The sequence below is a fragment of the Centropristis striata genome, chromosome 14 (assembly GCF_030273125.1).
Source record: "Centropristis striata isolate RG_2023a ecotype Rhode Island chromosome 14, C.striata_1.0, whole genome shotgun sequence".
In the NCBI taxonomy this organism is placed as follows: Eukaryota; Metazoa; Chordata; class Actinopteri; order Perciformes; family Serranidae; genus Centropristis; species Centropristis striata.
In genome coordinates this window covers 12,218,670-12,233,985 of record NC_081530.1, presented here as the reverse complement: position 1 = coordinate 12,233,985, position 15,316 = coordinate 12,218,670, and the positions used below count along the sequence as shown (strand labels likewise).

General features: G+C 44.8%; 20 non-coding genes across 20 annotated transcripts; 6 read left to right on the top strand and 14 right to left on the bottom strand.

Annotated features, from left to right (window-relative positions):
• Positions 1-687: 687 nt before the first annotated feature.
• On the bottom strand, positions 688-759 carry trnaq-cug (transfer RNA glutamine (anticodon CUG)). The gene has a single exon. It is a non-coding gene; the product is annotated as a tRNA-Gln (tRNA).
• A 923-nt stretch (positions 760-1,682) lies between these two features.
• Positions 1,683-1,753, bottom strand: trnag-gcc (transfer RNA glycine (anticodon GCC)). The gene has a single exon. It is a non-coding gene; the product is annotated as a tRNA-Gly (tRNA).
• Positions 1,754-2,585: 832 nt separating this feature from the next.
• trnaq-cug (transfer RNA glutamine (anticodon CUG)) lies at positions 2,586-2,657 on the bottom strand. The gene has a single exon. It is a non-coding gene; the product is annotated as a tRNA-Gln (tRNA).
• Positions 2,658-2,919: 262 nt separating this feature from the next.
• On the top strand, positions 2,920-2,991 carry trnae-cuc (transfer RNA glutamic acid (anticodon CUC)). Its single transcript has one exon. It is a non-coding gene; the product is annotated as a tRNA-Glu (tRNA).
• Positions 2,992-3,834: 843 nt separating this feature from the next.
• trnag-gcc (transfer RNA glycine (anticodon GCC)) lies at positions 3,835-3,905 on the bottom strand. The gene has a single exon. It is a non-coding gene; the product is annotated as a tRNA-Gly (tRNA).
• Positions 3,906-4,737: 832 nt separating this feature from the next.
• On the bottom strand, positions 4,738-4,809 carry trnaq-cug (transfer RNA glutamine (anticodon CUG)). The gene has a single exon. It is a non-coding gene; the product is annotated as a tRNA-Gln (tRNA).
• A 629-nt stretch (positions 4,810-5,438) lies between these two features.
• On the top strand, positions 5,439-5,510 carry trnae-cuc (transfer RNA glutamic acid (anticodon CUC)). Its single transcript has one exon. It is a non-coding gene; the product is annotated as a tRNA-Glu (tRNA).
• Positions 5,511-6,353: 843 nt separating this feature from the next.
• trnag-gcc (transfer RNA glycine (anticodon GCC)) lies at positions 6,354-6,424 on the bottom strand. The gene has a single exon. It is a non-coding gene; the product is annotated as a tRNA-Gly (tRNA).
• An 832-nt stretch (positions 6,425-7,256) lies between these two features.
• On the bottom strand, positions 7,257-7,328 carry trnaq-cug (transfer RNA glutamine (anticodon CUG)). Its single transcript has one exon. It is a non-coding gene; the product is annotated as a tRNA-Gln (tRNA).
• Positions 7,329-7,590: 262 nt separating this feature from the next.
• Positions 7,591-7,662, top strand: trnae-cuc (transfer RNA glutamic acid (anticodon CUC)). The gene has a single exon. It is a non-coding gene; the product is annotated as a tRNA-Glu (tRNA).
• An 843-nt stretch (positions 7,663-8,505) lies between these two features.
• On the bottom strand, positions 8,506-8,576 carry trnag-gcc (transfer RNA glycine (anticodon GCC)). The gene has a single exon. It is a non-coding gene; the product is annotated as a tRNA-Gly (tRNA).
• Positions 8,577-9,408: 832 nt separating this feature from the next.
• trnaq-cug (transfer RNA glutamine (anticodon CUG)) lies at positions 9,409-9,480 on the bottom strand. Its single transcript has one exon. It is a non-coding gene; the product is annotated as a tRNA-Gln (tRNA).
• A 262-nt stretch (positions 9,481-9,742) lies between these two features.
• On the top strand, positions 9,743-9,814 carry trnae-cuc (transfer RNA glutamic acid (anticodon CUC)). Its single transcript has one exon. It is a non-coding gene; the product is annotated as a tRNA-Glu (tRNA).
• Positions 9,815-10,657: 843 nt separating this feature from the next.
• On the bottom strand, positions 10,658-10,728 carry trnag-gcc (transfer RNA glycine (anticodon GCC)). Its single transcript has one exon. It is a non-coding gene; the product is annotated as a tRNA-Gly (tRNA).
• Positions 10,729-11,560: 832 nt separating this feature from the next.
• trnaq-cug (transfer RNA glutamine (anticodon CUG)) lies at positions 11,561-11,632 on the bottom strand. The gene has a single exon. It is a non-coding gene; the product is annotated as a tRNA-Gln (tRNA).
• A 262-nt stretch (positions 11,633-11,894) lies between these two features.
• On the top strand, positions 11,895-11,966 carry trnae-cuc (transfer RNA glutamic acid (anticodon CUC)). Its single transcript has one exon. It is a non-coding gene; the product is annotated as a tRNA-Glu (tRNA).
• An 843-nt stretch (positions 11,967-12,809) lies between these two features.
• On the bottom strand, positions 12,810-12,880 carry trnag-gcc (transfer RNA glycine (anticodon GCC)). The gene has a single exon. It is a non-coding gene; the product is annotated as a tRNA-Gly (tRNA).
• Positions 12,881-13,712: 832 nt separating this feature from the next.
• trnaq-cug (transfer RNA glutamine (anticodon CUG)) lies at positions 13,713-13,784 on the bottom strand. Its single transcript has one exon. It is a non-coding gene; the product is annotated as a tRNA-Gln (tRNA).
• A 262-nt stretch (positions 13,785-14,046) lies between these two features.
• trnae-cuc (transfer RNA glutamic acid (anticodon CUC)) lies at positions 14,047-14,118 on the top strand. Its single transcript has one exon. It is a non-coding gene; the product is annotated as a tRNA-Glu (tRNA).
• Positions 14,119-14,961: 843 nt separating this feature from the next.
• trnag-gcc (transfer RNA glycine (anticodon GCC)) lies at positions 14,962-15,032 on the bottom strand. Its single transcript has one exon. It is a non-coding gene; the product is annotated as a tRNA-Gly (tRNA).
• Between the last annotated feature and the right edge of the window lie 284 nt (positions 15,033-15,316).

Sequence of the window (15,316 nt, the reverse complement as noted above, 5' to 3'; positions counted from 1 at the left end):
CTGCTGTCTCACCCAGTGTAACATCTTCTGATGTGTTTTTCCGGGTGTTCCCCAGGGTCCCTCACAGTTTCACACCAATGCGAGAGGATCTCATCCTCAAGCCTCATTGGTAAGTAGAGTCTCTGGTACAACAAGTGGTTTCCTGGTCCCCATGATCTTCTCTCTGGACCCCTCCTCTCTTGCAACTTTCAGAGAACAGAGTCTCTGGACTGCTCTATACTTTTTGACTCCAATCCGTGTGTCCTGCTCAGACAGCAATCACAAAGAGGGGTGTTTTAAGACCTTTGGTTATGTAACACACGGTCAACTACAGTTACAAGTTAACCCCAGAGGCTTTCATAAAATGGTGTAAATATGCATTAAGCTCAAAAACAAGAAATGCTGAAAAATGAAAGATGTCCCATCCAGACACTAGGCAAACACAAACAATTTGACTACATTTCTGTATGGAGTTTAAGAAAAGACTCTTACCTTGCTCGTTATTTGGACCTTCCTGTTGTTACCTCTTTTCCCTTTATAGACCTTGTCTCCTTATCCTTGTAGGACTTATTCTCATTTGCAGCCTCGTCCGACACAATTCTGTGAAGTGACATTCGAGAACACAAGGATTGTCCTCCACTATTCTGTGACAGACATTACAGGTCTTTGATTATTTCAGCTGAGATGAGATGTCTTTTACCTACCTAAAAGTTCTACCGAGATTTGAACTCGGATCGCTGGATTCAGAGTCCAGAGTGCTCACCATTACACCATAGAACCTGCGCAAAAGGAAGAGAGAGAGGTGATTTTGATGTCTTGTCAAGGAAATGCTACGTCAAAGAGGCCAATTTGGGATCGATTTGCCCCTCAGCATACACTATCTTTAATGTAAGTAGAGCTGACAAAAACTTGGCACTTTAACATCAAGAGGAACTGAAGAAAATGATTGGATAGTATGACTGTATGTGTGAAAAAGAAGTTGTTTAAAACCTTTTTGCAAATTGGTGTGAACAATTATCATTAATAACGTCCGAAGAGTGACTCCCTGATGGTCTAGTGGCTAGGATTCGTCTCACCTCCGTGTTTGATTCCCGGTTAGGGGATACCTGAGGTGTTATTTGCTTGATTTACAATCATGTCATTTGTCCCTGTTGTCGTGGCTCCCTGCTGGTGGATGAAACAAAGTTCCCACATTTGGACCTTCCCGTTGTTAACTCTTGTCCCATTATACAGCTTGTCTCTTCATCCTTGTAGGACTTGGCTATCATTTAAGAGAAACTGTCCAGCAGCACTGCCTGTCACCTCTTAAGATGTGTCTGGATGTGTGTTCAGCAACTGCAGCCTGTGACATAACATTCTAGAACACTGATGCATTAGAGCCACGAGGACTGTGGATGGAACCTCTCCACAGAATCTTTTGCAAGTCTGTGAAACCAGTGGGATGGGCCACGACCTTCAGAATATGAAACTGACGCACAGCCTACTGCACAGATAAGGCACGAAATGCAGCTACACGTCATTGGTGAAATGGAGACACGTTAATGAACATGAACAGAGGTGAGTGCCTAAACTTTCAACAACATCCTGCAGCCACATGGTCCTTTCATGTATCCATTTCACAACCCTGATCCAGGCAAAAAGCCATTAGCATTGCACTCTGGTAGTTGTACAAGGCCTGAGTTCAAACACTATCAAAGACTTCCTGCATTGGCCGGGAATCGGACCCGGGTCTCCCGCGTGGCAGGCGAGAATTCTACCACTGAACCACCAATGCTCACGTGCCCACTGAACCTCTTAGTACTCCTAGCAGGCTAACATCAGAGCCAAACTATATGGTAGTTCAAGACTATGCACTTCTGCGCTGGCCAGGTTTTTAATTTCATTATTTTTCCAATGTTCTGTCTGTTTTAGTGTAGTGTCTGCTGTCTCACCCACTGTAACATCTTCTGATGTGTTTTTCCGGGTGTTCCCCAGGGTCCCTCACAGTTTCACACCAATGCGAGAGGATCTCATCCTCAAGCCTCATTGGTAAGTAGAGTCTCTGGTACAACAAGTGGTTTCCTGGTCCCCATGATCTTCTCTCTGGACCCCTCCTCTCTTGCAACTTTCAGAGAACAGAGTCTCTGGACTGCCCTATACTTTTTGACTCCAATCCGTGTGTCCTGCTCAGACAGCAATCACAAAGAGGGGTGTTTTAAGACCTTTGGTTATGTAACACACGGTCAACTACAGTTACAAGTTAGCCCCAGAGGCTTTCATAAAATGGTGTAAATATGCATTAAGCTCAAAAACAAGAAATGCTGAAAAATGAAAGATGTCCCATCCAGTCACTAGGCAAACACAAACAATTTGGCTACATTTCTGTATGGAGTTTAAGAAAAGACTCTTACCTTGCTCGTTATTTGGACCTTCCTGTTGTTACCTCTTTTCCCTTTATAGACCTTGTCTCCTTATCCTTGTAGGACTTATTCTCATTTGCAGCCTCGTCCGACACAATTCTGTGAAGTGACATTCGAGAACACAAGGATTGTCCTCCACTATTCTGTGACAGACATTACAGGTCTTTGATTATTTCAGCTGAGATGAGATGTCTTTTACCTACCTAAAGGTTCTACCGAGATTTGAACTCGGATCGCTGGATTCAGAGTCCAGAGTGCTCACCATTACACCATAGAACCTGCGCAAAAGGAAGAGAGAGAGGTGATTTTGATGTCTTGTCAAGGAAATGCTACGTCAAAGAGGCCAATTTGGGATCGATTTGCCCCTCAGCATACACTATCTTTAATGTAAGTAGAGCTGACAAAAACTTGGCACTTTAACATCAAGAGGAACTGAAGAAAATGATTGGATAGTATGACTGTATGTGTGAAAAAGAAGTTGTTTAAAACCTTTTTGCAAATTGGTGTGAACAATTATCATTAATAACGTCCGAAGAGTGACTCCCTGATGGTCTAGTGGCTAGGATTCGGCGCTCTCACCGCCGCGGCCCGGGTTCGATTCCCGGTCAGGGAATCCTGAATTGACACAAGCTCCCTGCTTTATTTAAACAAGGGACAGGGTGTTGTTTGCTTGATTGACAATCATGCCAGTTGTCTGAACCCTTTTAATCTCTTGAGGCACAGTAAAACCCATCACTAGCATACTCCAAATGCATCACCACGACCATTAGCAGCTTGGTATGGAGGGTGAGTGACTCCCTGATGGTCTAGTGGCCAGGATTCGTCTCACCTCCGTGTTTGATTCCCGGTTAGGGGATACCTGAGGTGTTATTTGCTTGATTTACAATCATGTCATTTGTCCCTGTTGTCGTGGCTCCCTGCTGGTGGATGAAACAAAGTTCCCACATTTGGACCTTCCCGTTGTTAACTCTTGTCCCATTATACAGCTTGTCTCTTCATCCTTGTAGGACTTGGCTATCATTTAAGAGAAACTGTCCAGCAGCACTGCCTGTCACCTCTTAAGATGTGTCTGGATGTGTGTTCAGCAACTGCAGCCTGTGACATAACATTCTAGAACCCTGATGCATTAGAGCCACGAGGACTGTGGATGGAACCTCTCCACAGAATCTTTTGCAAGTCTGTGAAACCAGTGGGATGGGCCACGACCTTCAGAATATGAAACTGACGCACAGCCTACTGCACAGATAAGGCACGAAATGCAGCTACACGTCATTGGTGAAATGGAGACACGTTAATGAACATGAACAGAGGTGAGTGCCTAAACTTTCAACAACATCCTGCAGCCACATGGTCCTTTCATGTATCCATTTCACAACCCTGATCCAGGCAAAAAGCCATTAGCATTGCACTCTGGTAGTTGTACAAGGCCTGAGTTCAAACACTATCAAAGACTTGTTGCATTGGCCGGGAATCGGACCCGGGTCTCCCGCGTGGCAGGCGAGAATTCTACCACTGAACCACCAATGCTCACGTGCCCACTGAACCTCTTAGTACTCCTAGCAGGCTAACATCAGAGCCAAACTATATGGTAGTTCAAGACTATGCACTTCTGCGCTGGCCAGGTTTTTAATTTCATTATTTTTCCAATGTTCTGTCTGTTTTAGTGTAGTGTCTGCTGTCTCACCCAGTGTAACATCTTCTGATGTGTTTTTCCGGGTGTTCCCCAGGGTCCCTCACAGTTTCACACCAATGCGAGAGGATCTCATCCTCAAGCCTCATTGGTAAGTAGAGTCTCTGGTACAACAAGTGGTTTCCTGGTCCCCATGATCTTCTCTCTGGACCCCTCCTCTCTTGCAACTTTCAGAGAACAGAGTCTCTGGACTGCTCTATACTTTTTGACTCCAATCCGTGTGTCCTGCTCAGACAGCAATCACAAAGAGGGGTGTTTTAAGACCTTTGGTTATGTAACACACGGTCAACTACAGTTACAAGTTAGCCCCAGAGGCTTTCATAAAATGGTGTAAATATGCATTAAGCTCAAAAACAAGAAATGCTGAAAAATGAAAGATGTCCCATCCAGACACTAGGCAAACACAAACAATTTGGCTACATTTCTGTATGGAGTTTAAGAAAAGACTCTTACCTTGCTCGTTATTTGGACCTTCCTGTTGTTACCTCTTTTCCCTTTATAGACCTTGTCTCCTTATCCTTGTAGGACTTATTCTCATTTGCAGCCTCGTCCGACACAATTCTGTGAAGTGACATTCGAGAACACAAGGATTGTCCTCCACTATTCTGTGACAGACATTACAGGTCTTTGATTATTTCAGCTGAGATGAGATGTCTTTTACCTACCTAAAAGTTCTACCGAGATTTGAACTCGGATCGCTGGATTCAGAGTCCAGAGTGCTCACCATTACACCATAGAACCTGCGCAAAAGGAAGAGAGAGAGGTGATTTTGATGTCTTGTCAAGGAAATGCTACGTCAAAGAGGCCAATTTGGGATCGATTTGCCCCTCAGCATACACTATCTTTAATGTAAGTAGAGCTGACAAAAACTTGGCACTTTAACATCAAGAGGAACTGAAGAAAATGATTGGATAGTATGACTGTATGTGTGAAAAAGAAGTTGTTTAAAACCTTTTTGCAAATTGGTGTGAACAATTATCATTAATAACGTCCGAAGAGTGACTCCCTGATGGTCTAGTGGCTAGGATTCGTCTCACCTCCGTGTTTGATTCCCGGTTAGGGGATACCTGAGGTGTGCTCAGAGTGCTCACCATTACACCATAGAACCTGCGCAAAAGGAAGAGAGAGAGGTGATTTTGATGTCTTGTCAAGGAAATGCTACGTCAAAGAGGCCAATTTGGGATCGATTTGCCCCTCAGCATACACTATCTTTAATGTAAGTAGAGCTGACAAAAACTTGGCACTTTAACATCAAGAGGAACTGAAGAAAATGATTGGATAGTATGACTGTATGTGTGAAAAAGAAGTTGTTTAAAACCTTTTTGCAAATTGGTGTGAACAATTATCATTAATAACGTCCGAAGAGTGACTCCCTGATGGTCTAGTGGCTAGGATTCGGCGCTCTCACCGCCGCGGCCCGGGTTCGATTCCCGGTCAGGGAATCCTGAATTGACACAAGCTCCCTGCTTTATTTAAACAAGGGACAGGGTGTTGTTTGCTTGATTGACAATCATGCCAGTTGTCTGAACCCTTTTAATCTCTTGAGGCACAGTAAAACCCATCACTAGCATACTCCAAATGCATCACCACGACCATTAGCAGCTTGGTATGGAGGGTGAGTGACTCCCTGATGGTCTAGTGGCTAGGATTCGTCTCACCTCCGTGTTTGATTCCCGGTTAGGGGATACCTGAGGTGTTATTTGCTTGATTTACAATCATGTCATTTGTCCCTGTTGTCGTGGCTCCCTGCTGGTGGATGAAACAAAGTTCCCACATTTGGACCTTCCCGTTGTTAACTCTTGTCCCATTATACAGCTTGTCTCTTCATCCTTGTAGGACTTGGCTATCATTTAAGAGAAACTGCCCAGCAGCACTGCCTGTCACCTCTTAAGATGTGTCTGGATGTGTGTTCAGCAACTGCAGCCTGTGACATAACATTCTAGAACACTGATGCATTAGAGCCACGAGGACTGTGGATGGAACCTCTCCACAGAATCTTTTGCAAGTCTGTGAAACCAGTGGGATGGGCCACGACCTTCAGAATATGAAACTGACGCACAGCCTACTGCACAGATAAGGCACGAAATGCAGCTACACGTCATTGGTGAAATGGAGACACGTTAATGAACATGAACAGAGGTGAGTGCCTAAACTTTCAACAACATCCTGCAGCCACATGGTCCTTTCATGTATCCATTTCACAACCCTGATCCAGGCAAAAAGCCATTAGCATTGCACTCTGGTAGTTGTACAAGGCCTGAGTTCAAACACTATCAAAGACTTGTTGCATTGGCCGGGAATCGGACCCGGGTCTCCCGCGTGGCAGGCGAGAATTCTACCACTGAACCACCAATGCTCACGTGCCCACTGAACCTCTTAGTACTCCTAGCAGGCTAACATCAGAGCCAAACTATATGGTAGTTCAAGACTATGCACTTCTGCGCTGGCCAGGTTTTTAATTTCATTATTTTTCCAATGTTCTGTCTGTTTTAGTGTAGTGTCTGCTGTCTCACCCAGTGTAACATCTTCTGATGTGTTTTTCCGGGTGTTCCCCAGGGTCCCTCACAGTTTCACACCAATGCGAGAGGATCTCATCCTCAAGCCTCATTGGTAAGTAGAGTCTCTGGTACAACAAGTGGTTTCCTGGTCCCCATGATCTTCTCTCTGGACCCCTCCTCTCTTGCAACTTTCAGAGAACAGAGTCTCTGGACTGCTCTATACTTTTTGACTCCAATCCGTGTGTCCTGCTCAGACAGCAATCACAAAGAGGGGTGTTTTAAGACCTTTGGTTATGTAACACACGGTCAACTACAGTTACAAGTTAGCCCCAGAGGCTTTCATAAAATGGTGTAAATATGCATTAAGCTCAAAAACAAGAAATGCTGAAAAATGAAAGATGTCCCATCCAGACACTAGGCAAACACAAACAATTTGGCTACATTTCTGTATGGAGTTTAAGAAAATATTCTTACCTTGCTGGTTATTTGGACCTTCCTGTTGTTACCTCTTTTCCCTTTATAGACCTTGTCTCCTTATCCTTGTAGGACTTATTATCATTTGCAGCCTCGTCCGACACAATTCTGTGAAGTGACATTCGAGAACACAAGGATTGTCCTCCACTATTCTGTGACAGACATTACAGGTCTTTGATTATTTCAGTTGAGATGAGATGTCTTTTACCTACCTAAAGGTTCTACCGAGATTTGAACTCGGATCGCTGGATTCAGAGTCCAGAGTGCTCACCATTACACCATAGAACCTGCGCAAAAGGAAGAGAGAGAGGTGATTTTGATGTCTTGTCAAGGAAATGCTACGTCAAAGAGGCCAATTTGGGATCGATTTGCCCCTCAGCATACACTATCTTTAATGTAAGTAGAGCTGACAAAAACTTGGCACTTTAACATCAAGAGGAACTGAAGAAAGTGATTGGATAGTATGACTGTATGTGTGAAAAAGAAGTTGTTTAAAACCTTTTTGCAAATTGGTGTGAACAATTGTCATTAATAACGTCCGAAGAGTGACTCCCTGATGGTCTAGTGGCTAGGATTCGGCGCTCTCACCGCCGCGGCCCGGGTTCGATTCCCGGTCAGGGAATCCTGAATTGACACAAGCTCCCTGCTTTATTTAAACAAGGGACAGGGTGTTGTTTGCTTGATTGACAATCATGCCAGTTGTCTGAACCCTTTTAATCTCTTGAGGCACAGTAAAACCCATCACTAGCATACTCCAAATGCATCACCACGACCATTAGCAGCTTGGTATGGAGGGTGAGTGACTCCCTGATGGTCTAGTGGCTAGGATTCGTCTCACCTCCGTGTTTGATTCCCGGTTAGGGGATACCTGAGGTGTTATTTGCTTGATTTACAATCATGTCATTTGTCCCTGTTGTCGTGGCTCCCTGCTGGTGGATGAAACAAAGTTCCCACATTTGGACCTTCCCGTTGTTAACTCTTGTCCCATTATACAGCTTGTCTCTTCATCCTTGTAGGACTTGGCTATCATTTAAGAGAAACTGCCCAGCAGCACTGCCTGTCACCTCTTAAGATGTGTCTGGATGTGTGTTCAGCAACTGCAGCCTGTGACATAACATTCTAGAACACTGATGCATTAGAGCCACGAGGACTGTGGATGGAACCTCTCCACAGAATCTTTTGCAAGTCTGTGAAACCAGTGGGATGGGCCACGACCTTCAGAATATGAAACTGACGCACAGCCTACTGCACAGATAAGGCACGAAATGCAGCTACACGTCATTGGTGAAATGGAGACACGTTAATGAACATGAACAGAGGTGAGTGCCTAAACTTTCAACAACATCCTGCAGCCACATGGTCCTTTCATGTATCCATTTCACAACCCTGATCCAGGCAAAAAGCCATTAGCATTGCACTCTGGTAGTTGTACAAGGCCTGAGTTCAAACACTATCAAAGACTTGTTGCATTGGCCGGGAATCGGACCCGGGTCTCCCGCGTGGCAGGCGAGAATTCTACCACTGAACCACCAATGCTCACGTGCCCACTGAACCTCTTAGTACTCCTAGCAGGCTAACATCAGAGCCAAACTATATGGTAGTTCAAGACTATGCACTTCTGCGCTGGCCAGGTTTTTAATTTCATTATTTTTCCAATGTTCTGTCTGTTTTAGTGTAGTGTCTGCTGTCTCACCCAGTGTAACATCTTCTGATGTGTTTTTCCGGGTGTTCCCCAGGGTCCCTCACAGTTTCACACCAATGCGAGAGGATCTCATCCTCAAGCCTCATTGGTAAGTAGAGTCTCTGGTACAACAAGTGGTTTCCTGGTCCCCATGATCTTCTCTCTGGACCCCTCCTCTCTTGCAACTTTCAGAGAACAGAGTCTCTGGACTGCTCTATACTTTTTGACTCCAATCCGTGTGTCCTGCTCAGACAGCAATCACAAAGAGGGGTGTTTTAAGACCTTTGGTTATGTAACACACGGTCAACTACAGTTACAAGTTAGCCCCAGAGGCTTTCATAAAATGGTGTAAATATGCATTAAGCTCAAAAACAAGAAATGCTGAAAAATGAAAGATGTCCCATCCAGACACTAGGCAAACACAAACAATTTGGCTACATTTCTGTATGGAGTTTAAGAAAATATTCTTACCTTGCTGGTTATTTGGACCTTCCTGTTGTTACCTCTTTTCCCTTTATAGACCTTGTCTCCTTATCCTTGTAGGACTTATTATCATTTGCAGCCTCGTCCGACACAATTCTGTGAAGTGACATTCGAGAACACAAGGATTGTCCTCCACTATTCTGTGACAGACATTACAGGTCTTTGATTATTTCAGTTGAGATGAGATGTCTTTTACCTACCTAAAGGTTCTACCGAGATTTGAACTCGGATCGCTGGATTCAGAGTCCAGAGTGCTCACCATTACACCATAGAACCTGCGCAAAAGGAAGAGAGAGAGGTGATTTTGATGTCTTGTCAAGGAAATGCTACGTCAAAGAGGCCAATTTGGGATCGATTTGCCCCTCAGCATACACTATCTTTAATGTAAGTAGAGCTGACAAAAACTTGGCACTTTAACATCAAGAGGAACTGAAGAAAGTGATTGGATAGTATGACTGTATGTGTGAAAAAGAAGTTGTTTAAAACCTTTTTGCAAATTGGTGTGAACAATTGTCATTAATAACGTCCGAAGAGTGACTCCCTGATGGTCTAGTGGCTAGGATTCGGCGCTCTCACCGCCGCGGCCCGGGTTCGATTCCCGGTCAGGGAATCCTGAATTGACACAAGCTCCCTGCTTTATTTAAACAAGGGACAGGGTGTTGTTTGCTTGATTGACAATCATGCCAGTTGTCTGAACCCTTTTAATCTCTTGAGGCACAGTAAAACCCATCACTAGCATACTCCAAATGCATCACCACGACCATTAGCAGCTTGGTATGGAGGGTGAGTGACTCCCTGATGGTCTAGTGGCTAGGATTCGTCTCACCTCCGTGTTTGATTCCCGGTTAGGGGATACCTGAGGTGTTATTTGCTTGATTTACAATCATGTCATTTGTCCCTGTTGTCGTGGCTCCCTGCTGGTGGATGAAACAAAGTTCCCACATTTGGACCTTCCCGTTGTTAACTCTTGTCCCATTATACAGCTTGTCTCTTCATCCTTGTAGGACTTGGCTATCATTTAAGAGAAACTGCCCAGCAGCACTGCCTGTCACCTCTTAAGATGTGTCTGGATGTGTGTTCAGCAACTGCAGCCTGTGACATAACATTCTAGAACACTGATGCATTAGAGCCACGAGGACTGTGGATGGAACCTCTCCACAGAATCTTTTGCAAGTCTGTGAAACCAGTGGGATGGGCCACGACCTTCAGAATATGAAACTGACGCACAGCCTACTGCACAGATAAGGCACGAAATGCAGCTACACGTCATTGGTGAAATGGAGACACGTTGATGAACATGAACAGAGGTGAGTGCCTAAACTTTCAACAACATCCTGCAGCCACATGGTCCTTTCATGTATCCATTTCACAACCCTGATCCAGGCAAAAAGCCATTAGCATTGCACTCTGGTAGTTGTACAAGGCCTGAGTTCAAACACTATCAAAGACTTGCTGCATTGGCCGGGAATCGGACCCGGGTCTCCCGCGTGGCAGGCGAGAATTCTACCACTGAACCACCAATGCTCACGTGCCCACTGAACCTCTTAGTACTCCTAGCAGGCTAACATCAGAGCCAAACTATATGGTAGTTCAAGACTATGCACTTCTGCGCTGGCCAGGTTTTTAATTTCATTATTTTTCCAATGTTCTGTCTGTTTTAGTGTAGTGTCTGCTGTCTCACCCAGTGTAACATCTTCTGATGTGTTTTTCCGGGTGTTCCCCAGGGTCCCTCACAGTTTCACACCAATGCGAGAGGATCTCATCCTCAAGCCTCATTGGTAAGTAGAGTCTCTGGTACAACAAGTGGTTTCCTGGTCCCCATGATCTTCTCTCTGGACCCCTCCTCTCTTGCAACTTTCAGAGAACAGAGTCTCTGGACTGCTCTATACTTTTTGACTCCAATCCGTGTGTCCTGCTCAGACAGCAATCACAAAGAGGGGTGTTTTAAGACCTTTGGTTATGTAACACACGGTCAACTACAGTTACAAGTTAGCCCCAGAGGCTTTCATAAAATGGTGTAAATATGCATTAAGCTCAAAAACAAGAAATGCTGAAAAATGAAAGATGTCCCATCCAGACACTAGGCAAACACAAACAATTTGGCTACATTTCTGTATGGAGTTTAAGAAAATATTCTTACCTTGCTGGTTATTTGGACCTTCCTGTTGTTACCTCTTTTCCCTTTATAGACCTTGTCTCCTTATCCTTGTAGGACTTATTATCATTTGCAGCCTCGTCCGACACAATTCTGTGAAGTGACATTCGAGAACACAAGGATTGTCCTCCACTATTCTGTGACAGACATTACAGGTCTTTGATTATTTCAGTTGAGATGAGATGTCTTTTACCTACCTAAAGGTTCTACCGAGATTTGAACTCGGATCGCTGGATTCAGAGTCCAGAGTGCTCACCATTACACCATAGAACCTGCGCAAAAGGAAGAGAGAGAGGTGATTTTGATGTCTTGTCAAGGAAATGCTACGTCAAAGAGGCCAATTTGGGATCGATTTGCCCCTCAGCATACACTATCTTTAATGTAAGTAGAGCTGACAAAAACTTGGCACTTTAACATCAAGAGGAACTGAAGAAAGTGATTGGATAGTATGACTGTATGTGTGAAAAAGAAGTTGTTTAAAACCTTTTTGCAAATTGGTGTGAACAATTATCATTAATAACGTCCGAAGAGTGACTCCCTGATGGTCTAGTGGCTAGGATTCGGTGCTCTCACCGCCGCGGCCCGGGTTCGATTCCCGGTCAGGGAATCCTGAATTGACACAAGCTCCCTGCTTTATTTAAACAAGGGACAGGGTGTTGTTTGCTTGATTGACAATCATGCCAGTTGTCTGAACCCTTTTAATCTCTTGAGGCACAGTAAAACCCATCACTAGCATACTCCAAATGCATCACCACGACCATTAGCAGCTTGGTATGGAGGGTGAGTGACTCCCTGATGGTCTAGTGGCTAGGATTCGTCTCACCTCCGTGTTTGATTCCCGGTTAGGGGATACCTGAGGTGTTATTTGCTTGATTTACAATCATGTCATTTGTCCCTGTTGTCGTGGCTCCCTGCTGGTGGATGAAACAAAGTTCCCACATTTGGACCTTCCCGTTGTTAACTCTTGTCCCATTATACAGCTTGTCTCTTCATCCTTGTAGGACTTGGCTATCATTTAAGAGAAACTGCCCAGCAGCACTGCCTGTCACCTCTTAAGATGTGTCTGGATGTGTGTTCAGCAACTGCAGCCTGTGACATAACATTCTAGAACACTGATGCATTAGAGCCACGAGGACTGTGGATGGAACCTCTCCACAGAATCTTTTGCAAGTCTGTGAAACCAGTGGGATGGGCCACGACCTTCAGAATATGAAACTGACGCACAGCCTACTGCACAGATAAGGCACGAAATGCAGCTACACGTCATTGGTGAAATGGAGACACGTTGATGAACATGAACAGAGGTGAGTGCCTAAACTTTCAACAACATCCTGCAGCCACATGGTCCTTTCATGTATCCATTTCACAACCCTGATCCAGGCAAAAAGCCATTAGCATTGCACTCTGGTAGTTGTACAAGGCCTGAGTTCAAACACTATCAAAGACTTGCTGCATTGGCCGGGAATCGGACCCGGGTCTCCCGCGTGGCAGGCGAGAATTCTACCACTGAACCACCAATGCTCACGTGCCCACTGAACCTCTTAGTACTCCTAGCAGGCTAACATCAGAGCCAAACTATATGGTAGTTCAAGACTATGCACTTCTGCGCTGGCCAGGTTTTTAATTTCATTATTTTTCCAATGTTCTGTCTGTTTTAGTGTAGTGTCTGCTGTCTCACCCAGTGTAACATCTTCTGATGTGTTTTTCCGGGTGTTCCCCAGGGTCCCTCACAGTTTCACACCAATGCGAGAGGATCTCATCCTCAAGCCTCATTGGTAAGTAGAGTCTCTGGTACAACAAGTGGTTTCCTGGTCCCCATGATCTTCTCTCTGGACCCCTCCTCTCTTGCAACTTTCAGAGAACAGAGTCTCTGGACTGCTCTATACTTTTTGACTCCAATCCGTGTGTCCTGCTCAGACAGCAATCACAAAGAGGGGTGTTTTAAGACCTTTGGTTATGTAACACACGGTCAACTACAGTTACAAGTTAGCCCCAGAGGCTTTCATAAAATGGTGTAAATATGCATTAAGCTCAAAAACAAGAAATGCTGAAAAATGAAAGATGTCCCATCCAGACACTAGGCAAACACAAACAATTTGGCTACATTTCTGTATGGAGTTTAAGAAAATATTCTTACCTTGCTGGTTATTTGGACCTTCCTGTTGTTACCTCTTTTCCCTTTATAGACCTTGTCTCCTTATCCTTGTAGGACTTATTATCATTTGCAGCCTCGTCCGACACAATTCTGTGAAGTGACATTCGAGAACACAAGGATTGTCCTCCACTATTCTGTGACAGACATTACAGGTCTTTGATTATTTCAGTTGAGATGAGATGTCTTTTACCTACCTAAAGGTTCTACCGAGATTTGAACTCGGATCGCTGGATTCAGAGTCCAGAGTGCTCACCATTACACCATAGAACCTGCGCAAAAGGAAGAGAGAGAGGTGATTTTGATGTCTTGTCAAGGAAATGCTACGTCAAAGAGGCCAATTTGGGATCGATTTGCCCCTCAGCATACACTATCTTTAATGTAAGTAGAGCTGACAAAAACTTGGCACTTTAACATCAAGAGGAACTGAAGAAAGTGATTGGATAGTATGACTGTATGTGTGAAAAAGAAGTTGTTTAAAACCTTTTTGCAAATTGGTGTGAACAATTGTCATTAATAACGTCCGAAGAGTGACTCCCTGATGGTCTAGTGGCTAGGATTCGGCGCTCTCACCGCCGCGGCCCGGGTTCGATTCCCGGTCAGGGAATCCTGAATTGACACAAGCTCCCTGCTTTATTTAAACAAGGGACAGGGTGTTGTTTGCTTGATTGACAATCATGCCAGTTGTCTGAACCCTTTTAATCTCTTGAGGCACAGTAAAACCCATCACTAGCATACTCCAAATGCATCACCACGACCATTAGCAGCTTGGTATGGAGGGTGAGTGACTCCCTGATGGTCTAGTGGCTAGGATTCGTCTCACCTCCGTGTTTGATTCCCGGTTAGGGGATACCTGAGGTGTTATTTGCTTGATTTACAATCATGTCATTTGTCCCTGTTGTCGTGGCTCCCTGCTGGTGGATGAAACAAAGTTCCCACATTTGGACCTTCCCGTTGTTAACTCTTGTCCCATTATACAGCTTGTCTCTTCATCCTTGTAGGACTTGGCTATCATTTAAGAGAAACTGCCCAGCAGCACTGCCTGTCACCTCTTAAGATGTGTCTGGATGTGTGTTCAGCAACTGCAGCCTGTGACATAACATTCTAGAACACTGATGCATTAGAGCCACGAGGACTGTGGATGGAACCTCTCCACAGAATCTTTTGCAAGTCTGTGAAACCAGTGGGATGGGCCACGACCTTCAGAATATGAAACTGACGCACAGCCTACTGCACAGATAAGGCACGAAATGCAGCTACACGTCATTGGTGAAATGGAGACACGTTAATGAACATGAACAGAGGTGAGTGCCTAAACTTTCAACAACATCCTGCAGCCACATGGTCCTTTCATGTATCCATTTCACAACCCTGATCCAGGCAAAAAGCCATTAGCATTGCACTCTGGTAGTTGTACAAGGCCTGAGTTCAAACACTATCAAAGACTTGCTGCATTGGCCGGGAATCGGACCCGGGTCTCCCGCGTGGCAGGCGAGAATTCTACCACTGAACCACCAATGCTCACGTGCCCACTGAACCTCTTAGTACTCCTAGCAGGCTAACATCAGAGCCAAACTATATGGTAGTTCAAGACTATGCACTTCTGCGCTGGCCAGGTTTTTAATTTCATTATTTTTCCAATGTTCTGTCTGTTTTAGTGTAGTGTCTGCTGTCTCACCCAGTGTAACATCTTCTGATGTGTTTTTCCGGGTGTTCCCCAGGGTCCCTCACAGTTTCACACCAATGCGAGAGGATCTCATCCTCAAGCCTCATTGGTAAGTAGAGTCTCTGGTACAACAAGTGGT